The sequence below is a fragment of the Hyaena hyaena genome, unplaced genomic scaffold (genome assembly GCF_003009895.1).
Source record: "Hyaena hyaena isolate Hyena2069 unplaced genomic scaffold, ASM300989v1 scaffold_1182, whole genome shotgun sequence".
Taxonomy (NCBI): Eukaryota; Metazoa; Chordata; class Mammalia; order Carnivora; family Hyaenidae; genus Hyaena; species Hyaena hyaena.
In genome coordinates, this window is record NW_024081815.1 from 73,486 (window position 1) to 81,650 (window position 8,165).

An 8,165-nucleotide genomic window follows, 5' to 3' on the forward strand; every position below is an offset into this window, starting at 1 on the left:
TTATATGGTTGCTTTCCCATAAACGTTTCTCAAAGATGCTTGGCATTTATATCTCACTTACCGTAAAACAATTTGTCATGAATTGTTTTAAAATTTTAAATATATAAAAATAGAATGAGAACATTACAGTTAAAAATAGGTAAATAAATCACCCACCCATCTACTGCTATTAGTATTATATTTACCTTTTGCATTTGGTGCATTAAAATATTTACATTGTTTTAACCATAGAGTGCATAAAACTTAATGTCATGCTTTTGAGCCTCACATTATATTATATGCCTTTTTCATTTTGTTATATAGTGTCATTGTTTTGTTTAAAGCCTATAAAATATGCCACTGAGCAGTTATACCCTAATTTAATTAGCAAGTCTCCTATTTTAGCTATTTGAAGTTTATAATTTTCATTGTTATTTGAAAAATACCTTAATGGATAAGACTATTCCAGAATTTGGATTATTTCCTTAGGCTAACGTCCCACAAGGAAAATCAGTGTACCAAAGGATTTGAATAGTTTTATAGTTCTTAAAAACTAAAGCCGATAACCTATAAAGTTTATTATTCAAAGCAGCACTAATACAGAAGGGTATCAGGTTTAATGTATACTTACCAGCATTTGTTGATAAGGCTTTACTAATTCAGTGGGTGAAAAATGTTGCCACTTGGTCATTGAACATTTACTTGCTGAATTTTTTTTTTTTTTTTTTTTGTGAATTGTTTGTTTACATCTTTTTCCTATTTATTTGTTGATCTTAGAACCGACCTATTTGTTTCGGCCCTTTATAGATTAGAGATGTTCACCTTCAGGCATTTTTGCCGCAAATATTTTTCCCAAATAGCTTTTTATTTTCTGTAGAATATACAGAATTATTTGTCAGTCTTTTCCTTTGTGACTCTTTCTTTCCAACACTTAGAAAATCAGCATTCTGCACAGGTTTTGGTTAACAATCAATACAATTTGATTTTGTTCCTTGGAAGCTTATTTACATAAAACTTTTCTTTCATAGGTAGTGTGGTATATATGTTCTTTATATTGTCCATTTGCTAAAGAGTTATTCCAATTTTAAGTATTGTCTTTGCTTTTCCTTTCTTAAAGACAATAAAATGACTTTTTATATTTAAATTCGTATATAATATGTACATATTTTAATAGATTTATTGAGGTATAGTTGATATACAGTAAATGGCACATGCGTAAAATGTATCACTACCATAATCAAAATAATATATCCATCACCCCCTGAAAGTTTTCCTGTGCCCTTCTGTACTCCCTCCCTCCTGCCCCTCACAGCCCCTTACCCCCATCCCCAAGTAACCACTAATCACTACAGGTTACACTGAAGTTTTTAGAATTCTGTATAAATGGAATCATACAGAATGTACCCTTTTGGTCTGATTTATTTCATGAAGCATAAGTATTTTGGGATTCATCCATGTTGTAGTGTGTATCAGTAGTTCATTAATTTTATTGCTGTCCACCATCCCATTGGATGGATACACCCCAAGTTGTTTCTCCATTCTGTCAATGAATATTTGATTCATTTCATGTTTTTAGCTATTACAAGTAAAGCTGTTATGAACATTTATGTACAAATCTTTGTATAGACATATGCCTTCATTGCTCTCAGGTAAAAGAATAGCTAAATCATACCATCAGTGTGTGTTTAATTTTTTAAGGAAAATGTCAAACTGTTACCAGATTTCTTTTCTCATGTTATATTCCCAGCAGCCATGTATAAGAGTTGCAGTTCTTGGGGCGCCTGGGTGGCTCAGTCGGTTAAGCACCTGACTTCAGCTCAGGTCGAGAGTTCAAGTCTCGCAACAGGCACTGTGCTGACATCTCAGAGACTGGAGCCTGCTTCTGATTCTGTGTCTCCATCTCTCTCTGATGCTCCCTTGCTCTTGCTCTCTCTTGCTTGCTCTCTCTCTCTAAAAAATAAACATTAAAAAAAAAGTTGCAGTTCTTCCACATCCTCACTAACACATGGTATAATCAGTCTTTATATATATATATATATATATATATATATATATATATATATATAAATATATATACACACACATATAGTTTTTCTTAATGTTCATTTATTTTTGAGAGAGAGACAGAGCAGGGAGGGAAGAAAGAGGGAGACAGAGGATCCTAAGCAGGACACGCAAACTGGGCACAGAGCCCGATGGGAGGCTCGAATCCACAAACCGCGAGATCATGACCTGAGCAGAAAATAAGAGCCTGTCGCTCAGCCAACTGAGCCACCCAAGCGCCCCTATGATTAGTGTTTAAGCCATTCCTAGTGGGTGTTGGGTGTGTAACGGTACCTCACTGTGGTTTTAATTTGCATTACCCTAGTAATTAACAATGTTGAGCATATCTTCATGTGCTTATTTGCTATCTGTGTATAAAAGTTTAGAATAACAATGTTCCCGGGGCGCCTGGGTGGCTTGGTCGGTTGAGCGTCCGACTTTCGCTTGGGTCATGGTCTCGCGGTTCGTGGGTTCGAGCCCCGTGTCGGGCTCTGTGCTGACTGCCAGCTCGGAGCCTGGAGCCTGTTTCAGAGTCTGTGTCTCCCTCTCTCTCTGACCCTCCCCTGCTCACGCTGTCTCTCTCTCTCCTAGAAATAAATAAAAAAAATAAAAAAAAAATAAAAAAAAAAGAATAACAATGTTCCCTTGATGAATGGACCCTGTTATTATTTTGAAATCATCTTTTTCCTTGGTAAAATTCTTTCCACTGAAATCTTTGATTTTAATATAGCCACTCAAGTTTTCTTTGATCAGTGCTAACATGGAATACTTCTCCATTTTTTAGTGTTAATCTATTTGTTTATATTTACAGTATATTTTTTTAAAACTTTTGAATTTTTATCTACTCTAACTTCTAATTGAGACAATTAGAACTTTTCATGTTTAATATAATTATTGATACAGTTAGGTTGAAGTCTGTCATCTAGGTATTTATTTTCTGTTTGGCCAAGCTATTCTCTTTTTCCTCTTTTTCTGCTTTCTTTTGGATTAACTAAATATTTTTATTCTGTTTTATTTCCTTTGTTAGATTATTTGTTTATAACTCTATTTTCTTATTTTAGTGATTGCTTTAGGCTGTAGAGTATAGGTCTTCACTCTATCTCTTTGTGCTTTTAACTGTATACCACTCACCTGTAACTGTACACAAACTCACATACAGCTTAAAAATCTTATACATGTGTTTCTCCCTTCCAGTCATTTTGTGTGTGTGTGTATGTTTCCATAATACATTTTTATTATTTATAGAGCAGTTAATTATCTTTTTATTGTAGTAAAATATGCATAACATCACATTTACCATCTTAGCTTTTTTTTTTAATCTTAGCCTTTTTTAAGTGTACAGTTCAGTGGCATTAAACACATTCACATTGTTGTGAATAACCATCACTATCTATCTCCAGATTTTTTTTATCATTTCAAACTATCATTTCTATACCCATTAAGCAATGACTTCCCATTCCCCTACTCCATAGCCCGTGGTGACCACTATTCTCCTGTCTCTATGAATTTGACTACTCTAGATTCATTATTTTTTAAAAACTGTTTGTTTATTTTGAGGGAGCACGTGCATACATAGGAGCGGGGGAGGGGCAGAGAGAGAGGGAGAGTGAGAATCCCAAGTAGGCCCTGAGCTGTCAGTACCGAACCCACTGCAGGGCTCCATCTCACAAACAGTGAAGTCAGGACCTGAGCTTAAGTCAAGAGTCAGACACTTAACCCACTGAGTCACCCAGCCACCCTTAGAGCCCTCATATAAGTGCAGTCATACAGTGTTTGTCCTTTTCTGTCTAGCTAATTTCATGTAACATACTTCTTTCAAGGTTCATCCAGGTTGTAACACACATCACAATTTCTTTCTTTGAAAGTTGATTAATATTCCATTGTATGTATATACTATATGTGGCTTATCCATTCAGCTGACAATGGATGTTTGGGTTGTCTGTACCTTTTGGTTGCTAGGCATAGTGCTGCTGTGAACATTGGTGTACAGATTCCCCTTGAGTTCCTGTTTTCCATTCTTTGGGGTATATATCTAGAAGTGGAATTTCTCGGTTATAGAGCAATTCTATGAAAAACAGTTAACTATCTTTGGAAAAGATTTAAATAAAAATTTAAATTATGATTTAAATTTTTAGACCTTCTATATTTACCCATGTAGCTACCATTTCTGGAACTCTGCTTCCCTTTGTGAAGCTTCCTATTTCCAAATGTTGAAGTCTAGAATAAAATTGTCAAATTCTATGAAAAATACAATTTAAGATTAAGAATTGAGTTCCAGGCCATCTAAAACCTAGCTTGGAGAGAACAGTAAGAAAATATTTGCTCTTTCCATCTGGTAATAAGTCACAGTTTTTTATTTATTCAGGTCCTTTTTTCAATGTATTGATAAAATTTAACAGTTTTACCTATTCACTTTCTACTCATTCTTTTTTTTTTTTAAGTGTGTTCCTTTTATGCCTTTAAGGGCAGTATATTTCTATTGAATGTATCTTTTTTTTAAATTTTTATTTGTTTATTTATTTTTTTACAAATAGTTTATTGTCAAATTAGTTTCCACATAACACTCAGTGCTCATCCCCAAAGTGCCCTCCTCCATGCCCATCCCCCCCTCCCCCCACATCCGTCAGTCCTCAGTTTTTGTCAGCATTCAAGAGTCTCTCATGGTTTGCCTCTCTCCCTTTTCCCCACCATTTGCCCCCTTCTTCTCCCCCTCAGCAGAATCCACTGAGAAATCCTTCTAACGGTGAGTGCGAACTGGGGATGAATGTATCTTTTTAAAATTATCTTTTACTTCTCTGTTAAGAAGTTGCAGAGAATTATTGACTTCTGGGTATTTATCAAAAACTGTCACCTTGATTAAGCTTTCATTAAGACTAGAGATTGTTATTTTTAGCTGAATGCCTTGGATTTCTAGGAGTCTAATCAAATAATCTCAAGGTAATTTTGCATGTTTTATTTTACTCCTGTTTCTTTTACATGACTTACTACATTAATAAAAATTTCCAAAATGCTACTTTATCAAAACAGTGAACACATATTTCTTATTGCTGTTCCTGAGTTTACAGGGACTTCCTCTAGAGATCTATTATTAACTATAGAGATGGCAGGTTTATGATAAAGACTATTAATTATATATATAAATGGAAAAATCTTCTATTTCTTTCAAAAATACCTTTCGGTGTTCAATTTTAGCACATGCCTTTCTGCGGCTGTTGTATTATTGACATTATTACATTAACATATATCCTTATGTTTTATCATTTCTGCATCTGTGAGATAAGCCCTCCTTTACTGTAGTGGATTATATTTGTATTACGTTGTTATGGTCCCTGTGTTTGTATCTTTTTTAAGGTGTAAGTAATGTGCATCAGTGGTTCTAGGAACTTTCTGTAAAGAAGCAAAGAACCTCCTGCTAGTCCACAGCTAGTCTTGAGGGGGAAAAATACATTTAAAAAAAATGGGTAATGGCCTTATTAAACAGCAAAGGACAAGTTTTGTGGGGGATTTTTTGGCAGCATTTTTCTTACCTATACGCCTGAGAAATTACATTTCTTGACATGATGGTGATTAGCATAACCATAGCTGGCAAATACAAGGTCCATCTTTAAAAAGGGAAATTAGGTAAAATCATTGAAAACCGGTTTTTGTCTACCCCTTTACTGCCCCTACAGCCCTCCAAAAAAAGGGCATTAAACCATTTTTTAGGACTGTAACAGAATCCTGTCTGCAATCTCCACATGGACCTGTCTATACAATCTGGGTAGAGTGGGAAGCAGTGATAAGAAATTGTTGAAACTCAGAGCACCTGGGTGGCTCAGTTGGTTAGGCATCTGACTTCGGCTCGGGTCATGATCTCATGGTTCGTGGGTTCAAGCCCCACATCGGGTTCTATGCTGACAGCTCAGAGCCTGGAGCCTGGTTTGAATTCTGTGTCCTCCTCTCTGTTCCTCCTCTTCTGGCACTCTGTCTCTTCTCTCTCTCAAAAATACATAAATATTTAAAAAAAAAAAGAAATTGTTGAAACTTTAAAATATACATTTTTAAACTAACATATCAAAACTAAGGTTCACAAGAGCAACTCTTTTGAGAAATTTCTCTGAAAGTGAGAAAACAGTCCTATCTCTTAATTTACTACCATCTTCCATGTTCTATTATTCTGTGGCAGTTTACTGGAAACAGTAATTGTATTTTTTGGTTTTGTTGTGTTGTTTTGTCTTTGTCTTCAATTTTTTGTTGTTGTTTTTTTTTTTGTGGTTTTGTTTTTTTAGAGAGAGAGCATGAGAGCTGGAGAGAGGTGCAGAGGGAGAGAGAGAATCTTAAGCAGGTTCCACGGTCAGCCTGACACAGGGCTCGATCTCACTACTGTGCGATCATGACCTGAGCTGAAATCAAGAGTCAGATGCTTAACTGACCGAGCCACCCAGGTGCCCCTTTTGCTGTTATTTTCATATCCCCAGGGCTGAGGTCCCATTAAGCATTTTATAAATAATCTGAATAAATTAAGAGAAAAACTGAGCTATAATAGGTAGGTACTAAAGATCAACAAAATGGGGCATGAAACACAGTAAGGCAGCAAGTGAAGCAATTGGAAACAAATTTTCTGGTCCCTTCAAATGAAATAAAATAAGAAAAAAATATTTTCTGTGCTTTAACTGTACTTTAACCAAGTATATTAGATTTAGCCAGTACTTGTATCCACTTTTTTTACACTGATAATTCAGGACGTGTTCTTTATAACCCAAATGTAGTTTCTTTGGCAATTGAAGTTGAAGAGATAATATCTCTTTTGTTGACATAAACCATGGGAACTTCAGTTGCATGATCTCATTACCTGATTACAGTTGTGTCTTTTGAAGCAATCTCTCAGAATGAGCACTTTTGGAAGAGTTGCTGCTCAGAGGCCAAGCCATGGGTTATAGAAGAGGATTTGCAAAGGTATTTGTTAACCCTCTTTTCCTTTTGGCTTTCTTCTGTTCTATTTCATTAGTGCTGCTTTTAGTTTCTCATCAGGGAGGAAACTACAGTTGGATTGATTTTAGTTCTACAAAGAACACTCGGACAATCCTGCTTTACCAGGTAGTCACGGGGTGAGTACTGGGGGGACTGTACCACGCACTATTCCACAGGGATCACTCACACCATATGGAGTTCATTCCTATAAAACCCTCCTAAAAAGGAATTTCAGAATGCTCTTGAGAAAAATCATTATGTTTCACCCACATCTTTGAAAAAGTGACTTGTTTGCCCTTGGTCAGTAGCAGTTTTTATTTTTAGAAAATAAATTGGAAGCAATTATTGGAAGGTCTATGGTTTTCACTCTGATTCTTAAGCACTAGTGTATGAAACATCTCCATTAAAATCATGTAGGAGGCTATTTGGTTTTAAAAATTTTTTTTTAAATATTTGTTTGATATTTGTTTAGAGAGGTGGGGGTAGAGAGAGAATCCGAGCACGCTCTGTGCTGTCAGCACAAGGATAAATCTCACAAACCTGGAGATCACGACCCAAGCCAAAATCAAGAGTCAGACACTTAAACAACTGAGCCATCCTTGTGCCCTAATTGTTTTAAGTTTTTTTATTTTAATTCCAGGTAGTTACATATAGTATAATATTAGTTTTAGGTGTACAATATAGTGATTCAACACCTACATACAACACCCCATGCTCATCCAGACAAGTGCCCTCCTTAATCCCCATCACCTATTTCACCCATCCCTCCCACCCCCTCCCCTCTGATAACCATCAATTTGTTCTCTGTAACTAAGAGTCTGTTTCTTGGCTTGCCACTCTCTCTTCTTTTTTTTCCCTTTGCTCATTTGTTTTGTTTCTTAAATTTCACATATGAGTGAAATCATATGGTATTTGTCTTTCTCTGACTTCTTTCACTTAGCATTATGCTCTCTACTAAAATCATGGAGGAAATTATTAAAACAATGAATTTCTGAGCTTATGTTTTATTAAAATAAAAATTCACAGTAACAGAATTCACCATTGTAAACATTTTAAACTGAATAATTGAGTGGGAGTTTTTTGGATATTCACAATGTTGGCAACCATCACCACTATCTCATTCCAGAACATTTCCATCACCTCTTAACTCTCTACCTTCAAGTTCCTCCCTTCCCTCATCCCTTAGCAATCAC